Below are 14909 nucleotides of genomic sequence, written 5' to 3'. Positions count from 1 at the left end.
ACACAATGGGAACCCAATTCTCCATCCAGAACCTGAGCTTCTGCTTCCGAGGATGGTTCCCCTTGACTGAGCCTGGTTGTTAAAACCATCTGGTCCAACTTTGCTTTATGAACTTTATTAGAAACTTCCGGGAGGATGTGAGCTGAATACTGGTTCAATTAGGAGGATTTGTAACTTGCCGAACCCCATGAGCACTGATCAAGCCTGGAAGAAGTTGAGGCTCTGGCCTCAACTTTGACCTATACAACATCTTTATTATATAATAACCTAGTTGAAATATAAAAGGCCTGTTTACCAAATTTGTAGTTGGTTGGTTTTTTTTAAGGTACACAGACTGTAAAAAGATCAACAGGATCCAGATGGCTCTAGACAGGCTGGACTGATGGGCTGAATCTAATAAGATAAAATAAAACAGAGATAAATGTCAGGTCCTGAACTTGGCTTCAAAACAACAACTACTCAAGGACAGGACTGAGGTGGGCGGGGCAATAATGGGACTTAGCAGTAGCAGGTTTTAAAACTTGCGGCTTCAGCCCAGCTGGTATGGCTCCATGGTCGGGCGTCAACCTATGAGTCAGGAGGTCACGATTCGATTCCTGGTCAGGCCACATGCCCAGGTTACAGGCTCGATCCCCAGTAGGGGCCATGCAGGAGGCAGCCAATCAATGATTCTCTCTCATCATTGATGTTTCTAGCTTGTTCTCCCTCTCCTTTCCTCTCTGAAATCAATTAATAAAAAATAAAAACTTGGCACTTCAGTCAACACAGTCAGTGTAGCCCTGACACTAAAAGAATAACCCATGCCCTAGCGGCTAGGGCCTAGCCTGTTTGGCTCAGTGGATAGAGCATCAGCCTGCAAACTCAAGGGTCCCAGGTTCGATTCTGGTCAAGAGCATGTACCTTGGTTGCAGGAGTGTGCAGGAGGCAGCTGATCAATGTTTCTCTCTCATCGATGTTTCTAACTCTCTATCCCTCTCCCTTGCTCTCTGTAAAAAAATCAATAAAATATAAATTTTTTAAAAAAGAATAACCCAGGATGTTCATCACAGCATTACTTATAACAGCATAACATTGGAAACAATATAATTTCCAGTTGGTCCATCTGTATAATTTCCAGTCGATCCATCTGTACAATTGACAATGATCTAACCATTACAAATAATAATGGCATAAAAATGTATTGAATGACATGAAAAATATTATTAAATGAAAAACAGGTTACAAAACATTATGTGCAGTTTGAACCAATTTTTATTTATAGAAAGAGGATTTTAAAAATCTGTGGGAAGATAGGCACTAAAATATGAAGTTGGCAGTTTCTGGGTGGTATTAGGGGTGACTTGGGTATGGGGAAAGGTCTCAGTAAACATGTCAAGTTTTTGAAGACTTTAGAAAGCTAATGCAATAGGCATATAGAATTCTAGTGTCTAAATAATTGGAGAAAGAAGGTCTGCTGTCCTTTAGCACAACTAAACCTAGGGGCTTGAGTCTAGTTCCAGGTGCCACACTTTACAAAGAAAGTTATTGATAAAGGGTGAGAGCAAACATTGTTATTGCTTACAGTGTGCCTGGAAGTTCTTTCACTCGGTTATCTCACTCAGTGGTTCCATCCATTTTACAGCGTTTTCTCCATTTTACAGATGAGGTTCAGAGAGGCCAAGAACCTTCCCAAGGTCACACAGTAAACAGCAGCATCAGAATTGCTGGAGACACTGGACCCAAGAAAAGGAGACTGCAAAGAGACAGGCAACTTTCCTGCACATATTGCAAGTGCTGCCAAGCCGGACGCATTACCAGCAGGCCCACCCTGGGAATCCTCCACGTCGGGGCTGGCCTCCAGGGCTTCTAATTGACTGAAGGTCCCTAGTCTTCTTGGGAGAAACTGGGAAGGCACCGTGAGGGCTGAATGGTGGGGCCATCAGGACAGAATCTCAGAACCGCAGGCACTAGAATTAAGACCCTCTCTCCCAAGTGACGAAAATTCACTCTCAAGTGTGGGAAAACCAAAGAACATGAGATTGGGTTGGAGAAGAAACCCAGGAAAGTTAGCACGGGGTGATATCAAAACTTAGTCACATTTAACTTCTGTGTAATAGAAGACCTTATAAATAAAGTTAAAAGACAAATAACAACAACAAAAAAAAAACTTAGTCACATCCTCCCACTTCAACCCCGCCCAGCCCAGCCTCTAGGGCACTCTGCTGCAGCTCCTCATCAAGAACTGAAGAACCGCCTGGCTGGTGTGGCTCAGTGGTTGGGCGTCTGAGCATCAACCCATGCACCAAGAGGTTGCCGGTTTGATACCCAGTCAGGGCACATGCCCATGTTGCAGGTTCAATCTCCAGGAGGAGTATGGGGAAGACAGCCGATTGATGTTTCTCTCTCATTGATGTTTCTATCTCTCTCTGCCTCTCCCTTCCTCTCTCTCTAAAATCAATAAAAACATTAAAAATGAAAGAACTGAAGAATCTCAAAGAACGTCTTGGGTGCCAGCCCGTATTAGGTCAGCCAAAGGGTCTGTCATGCCTTTGGAAAAATCTATATCTGGGAAGGAAAGCCCATGGCAGTAGCCCAAATTGCAGATCAGGAGTGCAAGACTATCTGTGGTCTGGGAGAAGGGAAGGCAGCTCTGAGCACACCTTTCCCCCCGGGTGTGACTGAAGTGAGCTCCTGGGATCGGATTTTTAAACATCATCTCCCATTTTGAAAACACATGGGTTGTCTAGAGGAAGAAGAGACCCCTTCAGTGTGAACGCAGAGGGCAGAGCTAGTTTTGGTGTGGAGGAAAGAGAGGGGCACGTTTCAGATCCTAGCTGCTGAGTTCCCCCAATGGAATAGCACTGACCTCAGGAAGTGTGGTGTCACGCCCAGCTGGCATGGCTCAGTGGTGGAGCCTCAACCTATGAACCAGGAGGTTGCAGTTTGATTTCTGGTCGGGGCACATGCCCAGATTGTGGGCTCCATTCCCAGTGTGGGGCGTGCAGAGGGCAGCCAATCAATGATTCTCTGTCATCATTGATGTTTCTCTCTCTCTCTCTCTCTCTCTCTCTCTCTCTCTCTCTCTCTCCCCCTTCCCCTCTGAAATCAATAAAAAAATTTTTTTAATTAAAATAAAAAGAAAAGTGTGGTGTCCCTGGAACAGGTATTCCAGCAGATGTCACACTGTCACTGGTCATGTGGAGGGGGCTGTGTCCTACACTTTGAGGGCTATGAGGGTCAGAACTTTGGGTTGGCTCAACATTATTTCCCTAGGTCCTTAGCACAACCTGCATTATAGTGCATGCTCCAAAAAATTATCTATCGGATTAATTAGTGAGATGAAGGGTTAGATGAGATTAACCTAAGGGTCCTTTTGGAACAATGAGTCTATGGTCCAATGGAATTTGTCATCAATGTCTATAAAGTCCTAATTATTTTCACCATGACTCATTTTTTCCTGTGTTCATGCCATTGTTGAACTGCAGTTCCCCTGGAGAAATCACCCTGAATCCCTTTCGGACCATAATATCTCACCCAGGTTGGTTGCTTCACCTTGAGGCCCCACATAGCACCTCATGATGCCACCATGCCACTGGGCCATTTAACCAAAGCCCAGAAGTTGGGTATTTGGTTGTTTCCAACACTTTACATTTACAATGTAGGTAGCTAAAAGCACAGATATGCAAATATTTGTTTGTTCTCTTTCTTGGTTATTTCCTTGGAGTCTACTTTGCAAAAGGAAATTGTTCGATGTCTCTGCCTAACGGGTGACCAGCTCTCTGGCAGATCTGGGGCCTTCAACTTGAGTTCTTCCAGCTGCTATGCATCATAACGATTGCCCAGTCGCACAGCAAGCAGACAACGGACCTAGAAACGTCTAACTCAGTCGCTTAGTTACACTAGAACATCCCAGAGGTGACGTAGCGTGGGAGGCCCACAGGGTTGTTCTTCAAGTCATTCCTATCATCTCTGAGTCACAAGAGCCAAGATAAACGTCCTCCCTCTTCACACACCCTCTCCTGAAGCTCTTCCGATGCAGCACCAGAGCCTGGAAGATGGGTCCCAGGAGGGTGTCTCCTGGCACAAAATGGTTCTCCTGAAATTCATTGTTTATTTCCTTTCTTCTTATAGTTTGTCAGTGGGAGTGGGATGTGGGATGTGGAAAGACTGCAAAAAAAGACAGTCAGGCATTTGGGCTTTTGTGAGCGTGCTCCCTGACACTTCATCGGGGAAAGTGAGCCGAGAACAGTCATGTCTGGGATTCCTAACCCCATGCACACTGTCACATCTAACTCTGCCCAGCAGAGTGACCAGACCAAACACCTAGATCAGCGGTTCTCAACCTGTGGGTCGCGACCCTTTTGAGGGTCGAATGACCCTTTCACAGGGGTCGCCTAAGACCATCGGAAAACACATATATAATTACATATTGTTTTTGTGATTAATCACTTGCTTTAATTATGTTCAATTTGTAACAATGAAAATACATCCTGCATATCAGATATTTATATTACGATTGATAACAGTAGCAAAATTACAGTTATGAAGTAGCAACGAAAATAATTGTAGGGTTGGGGGTCACCACAACATGAGGAACTGTATTAAAGGGTCGCGGCATTAGGAAGGTTGAGAACCACTGACCTAGATGGTTTTCTGGCACTTAGGAGCTCTCTGGCAAGACAGACGGATTTCTAGGGCCACCAGCAGGCTGCACACACATGCCCCTCTTTCCCTACCCACCCAGGGTCAGCCCAGCCAGGCCTTCCTCTCTTGCTCGTTGAAAGGCCAGAGGATAGAACCCACAAGGTGCCGGAATGCAGTGGGCGTGTGTCTGTGTCCTGATGGGTCGCATGTGTTTCCCAGCAGATGGGATCGTTACATAGGGGCACCCATTCCCCCCATGCTGAGGCAGTGAGCTCGGAGTGCTGCCCATCCCCTGCCTTCCCCATCATGACACCCTCTCAGGTATTTGCTCCATTACAATTTGTCACACAAAAGGTTTTTCTTGCCGTTTATCCCAGGCTAATTTTAGAAATTTGTTTTCACCTTCCGACATTGATTCCTGGGGCAGCTTGCAAGCTGCCAGGAACGAAAAATCAATGGTGACAGCAGCAGAGTGGGACCCGTTCTTCATTAACCTGGAGCTCCGAGCAGCCCAGCCCTGTCTCCTCCCTCAGGGCTGAGCTAGCCCTGGGCGAAACTGGGCAGCCGGGATGTTTTCCTTTGGTGACCTTGAACTTTCTGTTCTGAGCCTTCCCAGTGTGTCTGCTTGCCCTCCTTTACCAAAACTTACTCTCCATCCAACACAGAGACAGGGAGGGAGAAGAAGTGAGTGCTGTTCCTACGCCAGGTGAGGCAGTTGACGTGCATGAGCCCGATGAAGTCTGGCTATCATTCTCAGATGCAGGAAGCGCCCCCATTTCACAGAAGAGGAAGCTGAAGCATAAAGGGATCAAGAAACAAGAAAAAGCCCAGCCCTGGCCAGGTAGCTCAGTTGGTTAAAGCATAGCCCCGATACACCAAGGTTGCAATTTCGATCCCCAGTCAGAGCACATACAAGAAGCAACCAATGAATGCATGAATAAGTGGAATGACAAATAGATCTCTCTCTCTCTCTATCTATCTATCTATCTATCTATCTATCTATCTATCTATCTATCTCTACCTTCCTTCCTCCCTCCTTCCCCATTTCTCTATCTCCCTAAAATTAGTAAATAAAAAAATATTAGAAAACAATGTCCCACAGCTAGAAAGAGGGAGGGGAAGGGGGAGCTGGAATCAGAGCCCCTTGACGCCAGGCCCGTGTTCTGGTCATTGCATGCTGTCGCACTGATCACCACCACAGAACTAGAGTCTAAGAGCAGGTGCTTGGGGACCAGCATCCCCCAGGGACACAGAACGTGTACTTTGCCCTCCATCCTGCAGGTCCTGCTCAGCAGAAGATTCTGCTGAGTCTCCACACAGGGACTGGCCCTAATGAAGTCTTCAGGGACATCAGGCTGTGGTCCTGAGCCCCAGCTCCCCCCCTGCGAGGCGACAGAAGGGGCTAAGGAAGCTCTCATTCAGAATTCACAGGTCCCCAGAGCAGATGCGCAGCCCTCTGGCCACAGGTCATCCGCAAGATGTGCAGAGCCAAAGTGGATGCCGGAGATCTTTGAAACGAGTTAAAAAGAGCAAGGCAGAAAGACAGGCCGTGAATTCCAGAGTGGAGAGGGAGGTAGTGCTCAGGGAAGTCCAGGTCAGCCCTGTTCAGCACCAACACAATTGGAGCCACATCGCTAATGATAAATGTTCCCATAGCCACACTTTAAAAGGTAAAACAAACAGGTGAAATTAATATTAACAATATATTTATCCCAACAGAGCTCAACTAGTATTTCAACATGTGATCAATATAAAAACTTGTTAATGAGACTTTACTTCTCTTTTTGTACTAAGTCTTTGAAGTCCCCCGTGTATTTTACTCTGACAGGACATCCGAGTTCAGACTGGGCAATTTCAGGTTCTCCATAGCCCCAGTGGCCACTGTATCTACATAGAGCTAGATCCATGGTTTTTAAATGGAACCTAGCACTCCTCACAAGTATTCCAGGGGTTCCCTAAATGTTTGGTTTTAATTTCATTTCTATGTGTTTTAAATTAGTACTAAACATTTTTTTAATCACACTTAATGACATTCCAAACCAAATTTTAACACGTTGAAGATGACCAGTAGGAAAACTGGTGTTCATATTTGAGATGAAATATTAATTCACCTTCTCATAGAATAAAAATATAGTAATAAAACATCTTGTAACCTGTTTTAAATATTAGTCATACATTAGATTTCAATGAAGTAATAACAATCACCACCAACATTCATCACACATTTGCCAGGTGCTAAGTGATTTACTGGCATCGGTTCATCAAATTCTCACCACAGATCTCTGAGGTGGGTAACATCATTCCCTTCAGTGTCGCAGGAAGGTGCTGGGACTGGGTTGTTCAACAGCTTGCTCAAGGTGGCAAAGAGCAATGTCAGGATTTAAACCCAATACCAGCTGTCTAACTTCTAAACCCAAGTTCTTTAAGCACCAGACTACAATTAAAAACAGAACAACCCACCATGCCAGTATAAATGCAGACCCTTTTCAAAGTTCAGGCTACCGCCTGTCAACTCCTCTGCACCCAAGTTAACAGCCTGCATCACCCACGGTCTCATCAGGCCCTCACACACGCAAGCACACAACACTACATTCCTGTTTAGTTCAACAAATATTGGCTCACACGACTATGTGTCAGTATCAGCTGTGGCCACTCCATAGCCAAGATAAAGCTCTCTAAATCCTACTTAGCCCCCGACCACTGGGGAGAGGTTGGATTTTATCCGGTGAGTGATATGATGCCAGTGAAGGGTTTAAGCAAAGGGGGTGACAACAACAAAAATCAGATTTGCATTTTAGAAAACTCATCTGATAGCTGCAGTGGAAGTAGATTGGAGGGCGTTGGGACTAGAAAAAGGAAATCAATTAGAAAGCTGTTAGAGTGGTAAATACGAGACCGGGCCACAATTACAAAGGTCCTGGGAGTTAGTGATTGAGTAAATCAGTGAGTGGTGACAACAGAAAGTTGAGAATAATTTTGGTTTCTGATTAAAGTCACTGAGTTAATGGTGGAACCATTAGCTAAACCAGAGCATACAAGAGGAAGGTCTTGGTTGAAGGCAATGAGTAAGCACGAGGTTAGATTTTGATATCAACCTTGTAGTTGACTGCTCAACAGCCATTCCACCCCTCTACCATTTGTCACAGAAACATAGTCTGAGGAAGTCACTCCAGTTCCAAGATGGGCCCTCACCCATAAACCCAATTATGATAAGCCAAACCTTTGCCAATGTCTGGTTCAGAGCATAGGTGTAAGCCAGTGAGCACATAGCATTGCCCTCGACTCTGTTGGTGTAGAGGCCATCAGTTGATCCATTAAGACCAGAAGAAAGCATCTTTCTTCAACTGTTTTGGGAGAGGAATGCTCTCCTAATGTGAACAAGAAAACAAGTAGTCCTGATCGCTGCTGACAGACTCCAGGAGTCTGGGGATAAGGCAGTTCTGGGAGAAGAGTATAATGAAGAGACTGAAAAACCTGGACCCTGGACGAATTCATTGAGCCACTGGATCAAGCCACGCAGCAGCTCAACCTATCATCTTATGTGAGTCAACACATTTCTTAATTGTTTAAGCCACTTTGAGTTGGGTTTTCTGCTACACGCAGCCACAAGCCTCCTAACTGATAGGGGTACATTGAATGGAGGTAACTCAGTACATGGAGCCCCTGGAGTTGTGCAAGGCAGCATGCCCAGGGTAACCTGTAAGACACTAAAGGGAAGGTGCCCATCAGTCAGATGACTCTTCAACCTGAAGCTCAGGAAAGAGGTCAAGCTGGAGATACAGATCTGGTGTCATCAGATGGGATATCAACTGAGAAAATAGAGGAGGCTGACCAAGGAAAGCACATGGGACGTGGAGAGGAGAGAAGAGCAGGGTCGACGAAGGAACCCTTGGAGATGCTAGCATTGGCAGGGCTCTAAAGAAAACAAAGGTATAGAGCAGTGGTTCTCAACCTTCCTAATGCCGCGACCCTTTAATACAGTTTCTCATGTTGTGGGGACCCCCAACCATAAAATTATTTTCGTTGCTACTTCATAACTGTAATTTTGCTACTGTTATGAATCGTCATGTAAATATCTGATATGCAGGATGTGTTTTCATTGTTACAAATTGGACATAATTAAAGCATAGTGATTAATCACAAAAACAATATGTAATTATATATGTGTTTTCCGATGGTCTTAGGCGACCCCTGTGAAAGGGTCTTTCAACCCCAAAGGGGTCGCGACCCACAGGTTGGCGACCCACAGGTTGAGAACCGCTGGTATAGAGAGAAATGACGGAAAGTATGTGGGGAGGAGACTGAAAGAAATTTGGCCATAGAAGTAGAGAGGGAAGAAAAATAAAGGAAGCATGGGGCAACTACTGAATAGTGAAGAACACTATGGAAAGAGACATGGATAGGGACCAGGGGGGAATATTAATTAAGGGGCAGGCAAAGCTGCTTTACGACTGAGACTCACAAATATAGTGGCTGAAATAAAATCCCATGGAAAAGGGTTTCCCTTTCCAATGTTCAGTACAAACACCTTCCATGTATGAAAGTTACACCTTTCCTTTTGGCAAGAACTGAGCTCATGGTCACACCTAGTTTCAAGGAGGCTGGGACAGAATAGACATTTGGGGACACTTAGCAAGCGCTCATGCTGATTTCTAGGAAGTTCTCTATTTCTCAAGTGTATCATCTCGGCCTACCTGCAATAATACCATAACCAAGTCAACTGGATAATCTTATGGATAAGGTCGAGAAGCTAACATTTTTGTGGCAACTATCCTATATAATAAAAGCCTAATATGCTAAGTGTCCGGTTGTCCAGTCATTCGTTCAACCAATCAAAGCACAATATGCTAATGATATGCTGAGGCCACTCAACTGCTCACTATGATGTGCACTGACCACCAGGGGGCAGACACTCCAACTGGTATGTGAGCTTACTGCTGGGGTCTGGCCAATCGGGACTGAGCGAGATGGGCTGGACATACCTTGGTGCCCTCCCGAGGTCCCTCCCAACTCCACTAGCCAACCTCCCCCATCCCTCCCTGGCCCTGATTGTGCCGGTGGGGTTCCTCGGCCTGGCCTGCACCCTCTCACAATCTGGGACCCCTCGGAGGATGTTGGAGAGCTGATTTCGGCCCCATCCCGCAGGCCAGGCCAAGGGACCCCACTGGTACATGAATTCGTGCACCAGGCCTCTAGTAGTTGATAATGGTGTATTATATAATTAAAGTTTGCTAAGACATAGATCTGCAGCAGTCTCATCAAAACAAATGTAAATATGTGAGGTGTTGAATGTGTTAATTAACTTAGTTGTGGGAATCCTTTCATAATGCATACATATATCAAATCATCATGTTGTACACTTTAAATATATTACAATTTTATTTGTCAATTATATCTCAGTAAAGCTGGGGGAAAACTTAGAAGGGATAAGCAGAGCATTTTTAAACTTTAATACAGAGTCGGGGGAAATAATCTGAGACAACCCTGGAGAACTACCCTGAAGTTCTTTAGGCTCACAACTTCACCTGCCATGCCTTTGCCCTCTCAGGAGAGTGCCTTGCAGCCCAGCTACTGCTGCATGACCTGCTGGCTGCGCCTAGGCCCCTCCCCTCCCTGCTTCCTGGCCCATCAGCCCATCTGGGAATGCACACCAGAACCAGGCAGAAAAGGGAGATCATCACATTCAGATGCTTTGCCTTATGTAGGTCATGATTCCCATTTTTATTTTTAATCCCTCCTAACCACTGACTCCTCAAAATTCCTTCCCTTGGCCTGGCGCCCCTTACACGTATACCTTTATGTCTCTCCTTCCCTTCATCAATGCAACCACCAACTTGTTCCCAAACCCCTGCAATCTGGCGTCTGCCCCATCACTCAGCTGAAGCTGTCACTAAGGTTGTTAAATCAAATGGTTTTTTTTCTCAGCCCTCCTCCTCCTCCACCTGGCTGGGTCTCATTAGACACAATTGACCACCTTCCTTGAAACTCTCCTCTCTTGGCTGCCGTGATGTGCCACTCCACAGGCCTGCCCCCCACCTGCTCCCTCCCTCCTATCACGTAATCCTGGCTCTGTGCCTTTCTTTCTGCGACTCCTCAAAGACAGACAAAGGCAATGCAACTTCTGCACAGGGCAGTCGTCCTGCTAGCCTGCTCTGAGGCCCTGAGCAGCTGTTCCCACTATTTCTCCTCCTGCCCCAGCAAAGACATACCCTGGGTTCATATTTCAGATCTGCCACTTATTTGCTGTGTGATCTTGGCAAATTACTTAGTATCTCTGAGTTCGTTTCCTCCCTGGGATAGAAATACCCCTCTTTCAGGTTTTGTATGATCAGGCTAGACCAGTGGTCGGCAAACTCATCAGTCAACAGAGCCAAATATCAACAGTACAACGACTGGAATTTCTTTTGAGAGCCAAATTTTTTATGATCTCCCATCCAAGTACTAACCAGGCCCGACCCTGCTTAGCTTCCGAGATCAGACAAGATCTGGCGCGTTCAGGGTGGTATGGCCGTAGACGGAGAGCCAAATTTTTTAAACTTAAACTATATAGGTAGGTACATTGTTATTAACTTAATTAGGGTACTCCCTAATTAAGAAGAGCCACACTCAAGGGGCCAAAGAGCCGCATGTGGCTCTCGAGCCGCAGTTTGCCGACCACGGGCTAGGCTTTAACTTAATAAACAACTCCCTCACTCCCACCCCACCCCCAAATCTCAGTAGTTTAGCAAACATGTTACAATCCAACGAAGAGGCCAGCGAACTACTATACAAAATTATGCAAAAATTCAGTCCAGTGGCTCCACCATCCCTCAGGGATGGCTTTTCGGTTTCAGCAGCCCATAAGGAAAAAGAGTGAGCAACTGTGTAGAAGATTGTGTGTAATATTTTGGGGGCACAGACAGGAAAGTGGCATATTTTATTCCGACCCACATTCCATTGACCAGAACTCAGTCACATGACTTCACCTGATAGCAAGGGGAGGCTGGGAAATGTAGTTCCAAGAGAAACGGGAACGGGGATTTGGTGAACACATAGTCCTCTCCATCACAGGGTTGCTGTGAAGATGGAAATAATAGAAGTGAATCCTGTGGTCTTTCAGGAACGGAGTTGGTGCTATATGAATAGTAGCCGTTAGTACTTATTTTTGTCCTGTTTGCAAACTTTCCCAAATGTTTAAGTCTGTACAGACAAAAACTGAGATAAATACAGGGACTGAGGGAGCAGGCAGAAACAAGGAGAGAAGCAACGGTTGTGGCCAGAAATGGCAGTGCAGGCCAGGCTTGGGGTATAGAGCTGGAGTAAGAGCAGGTGAGTGTGGGCAGAAGGCTCCCAGGAACAGGGACGGGAGCCCAGCGGAGCTGAGCACAACCTCTGATTTCCTGACCAGCCCTGGCTCCCACCTGAGCCAGACCGGCCTTAGAAAGATCTGAGTTTCCTTGGAAACCATTTCTCTGGTCCTCTCTGCACATTATCAGCCAAGTTGGTTGTAATCAAACCCCCACAGGGCAGAGAATGAGCTCTCAAACTGCCGTCCTGGGGTTCCATCCAAATTGCTTGCATTTCCTATTTAAATTGGTAATTTCCCCACAAGTGCTCCCCCTGCCCATCCTGAGACTTGTTAAGAAGGGAAAGCTCTGGACAGGCACCCAGACATAGCCCAGGGTCCCTGGGAATGGCTCCAAGCAGCCCTGAGTTCTCTGGCAAAGCCAGGCCTTTGGACAGCCACACCAGACCAGGACCCTGTCCTCAGGCTCCTTGGGAAAACAGAGGAGACAGCCTGGACATGAGCCGTGGAGAAGGGCCTACGTGGGCCACAGCAGGACACTCCAGAATGGTGGGCACCATTGTCCAGACTGCATTAGAGGGACTGACTATTGTACCTTCTGCAGGTACACACTTTCCAAGGGGGTGAGGGGGAGGCGGATGGGGGCTGTGCTGGGGCACCAGATGTTCCTAAAGTTCTCAGAGTCGAGGCCACCCTAGGGAGAGCTGGGGAGGTGCCAGAGTGTTAAGCACAAAGAGTCCAGGGGCCTCTGAGGCCCCTCCCCTCCACTCTCTTGGTCACACAGACACATGCTTAGATAGCCATAAACACACATGTATGTACAAAGGCACACATATGTACTAGACTAGAGAGATATGCGTGCCGCTATAGACAGACACCTGCCTGTGGACTTGAATGTCATGCATACTGAGCCCCCTCCAGGCACAGTGGGCATGTTCATGTTCATGGTGGACAGAGGGTCAGGCTGCAGCGCACAGGGCACAACTGCATGTGATGGCCTCCATGAACACCCAGGTACACAGACACACCACAGTCCTGCCTATCACGATGGCACCGTCACTGACCCAGACATGTACTCAGACACACGCGAGACTGAGGAGGGAGGGAGAACCAGCTGGGAGATGCACCTGCTTTGCAGGTGACTAAGCAGGGGCAGCAGGATTCCAAATTAGTAGCAGCTCCAAGGAGATGTGGCCACACTGAGTCTAATCCTTCTTCACCTCAGAGTCTAATCTGGACATGACTACAGGGGCGGATGGGGAACACCTGGGTGGGGCGGGGCGGGGCGGGGCCTTCCTGGGTGAGGCAGGTTCCCAGATTGCAGTAGGGATCAGGGACCAGGAACGACTCCTAGGGGAGGCCTTACCCCCAACAGTGAAGCTGGCTGTCAGAGCCTTACCCCAGGGGAGAAGAACAGGCAAAACCAGGAACCAGCCGTGGGCCTGGGCGCCTAAGTGAGAACCACGGAGCTTGTGGGCCGAGGTTCCCTCAGCTCTCAGATCCAATATTCAGGGAAGTGCAGGCTCTATTAAGATCTAGAGCTGAGGGAAGACAGACCGCAGCTTCTGAGCCAGCCAGACCCCAGACTCTGTTACTCCCTTTGCTGCCAAGAAGATAACTGGAAGACCTGCCCTCTACCTCCAGAACCTGCCCTCAGGGCCCTCCCTCCACCCCACCTGCCCAGGTCTTCATCTCTCCTCCCACTGGTGGGAGCTGGGAGCCGAGCTGCAACACTGAGGAGAGGGGAGCAGGGGCTGGATTCTGAGGCCCCGGGCAGCTGTCCCCACTATTTCTCCTCCTGCCCAGCACTGAGAAGAGTCCCACAGAGCTTCACAGCCCACCTGCTTCTTTCTAAGCAGACAGGTGTGAGAGAAGCAATGAGAACTCCAGCAGGGCCGCTGCAAACAGCTGTGTGCAGCTGTGATTCTGGTCTCCTGGCAGTTGGCTGTGGGGAGGAGAGTAGGGGTGAAATTTCAGAACACCCGAGTTTTCCTCTCTCTCTTTCTCTTTCTCCCTCTCAGATATGACTCTCTCTGACTAAAATATCCTTTCACCTACCATCTCCCGGAAAACTCTTATTTAACCTTCAAAACCCTGTCCAGGTATCCATTCTTTTATGAAATCTTACCCTAGCACTCCCCGTCTGATGAATTATTCAGTCCTCCCTTGGGGCTACCTGTGTCATACCTATGTTATGATTATCTATTCATGTCAGATGTCTGTCTACCACTTGAGTATGAGCTCCTTGAGGGTAGGAGCTATATGGTACCTCCAACACCAGCTCAGGGTCTAACAGACCATGTCTAGGAGCAGCAATGCGATATAGCAGTTCAGACAGTGTGCTCTGGGGTAAGCCAGATCTTATTCTGAATATCAACTCTGCCCCTTTTAGCTGTGGGACTTGGACACGTTTCAACTCTCTAAACCTCAGTTGGCCTGAATGTGAAATGGGAAGAATAAAAAATAATCGCTATCTCATGGATTGTCATGAGTAATACATGATATAATGAAAATTGAGAGGTTAGCCCAGAACCAGGCGAGCAATTACCTTTGTTATTTGTTATTATCCCAGGAGCATCTACTACACTGTTAAGTCATAATGACTCCCATGCAGTCCTTTCCCCTAGAGCAGTGGTCAGCAAACCGCGGCTCGCAAGCCACATGCAGCTCTTTGGCCCCTTGAGTGTGGCTCTTCCACAAAATACCACGTGCGGGCGCGCACGTACAGTGCGATTGAAACTTCGTGGCCCATGCGCAGAAGTCGGTTTTCGGCCTGGGCGAGTCTATTTTCAAGAAGTGGTGGTAGAAGAAGTGGGGGGTGGACATATAGAGAAGATAAACGAAAGGCAAGGGCCAGATGGGACAGACCTGGAATGTCACACCAAGTGGCTCCTGGCACACGCCTCCAATGACAAGAGTCCCTCATCTAGGATGTGCCTGGTGCCTGCTTAGGGCTCAATAAGTATTTGTAGGAAAAACAAATAAACGAGTTAGTGACACC

The sequence above is a fragment of the Myotis daubentonii genome, chromosome 3 (genome assembly GCF_963259705.1).
Source record: "Myotis daubentonii chromosome 3, mMyoDau2.1, whole genome shotgun sequence".
NCBI classification, from domain to species: Eukaryota; Metazoa; Chordata; class Mammalia; order Chiroptera; family Vespertilionidae; genus Myotis; species Myotis daubentonii.
This window is presented reverse-complemented; position numbering follows the sequence as displayed.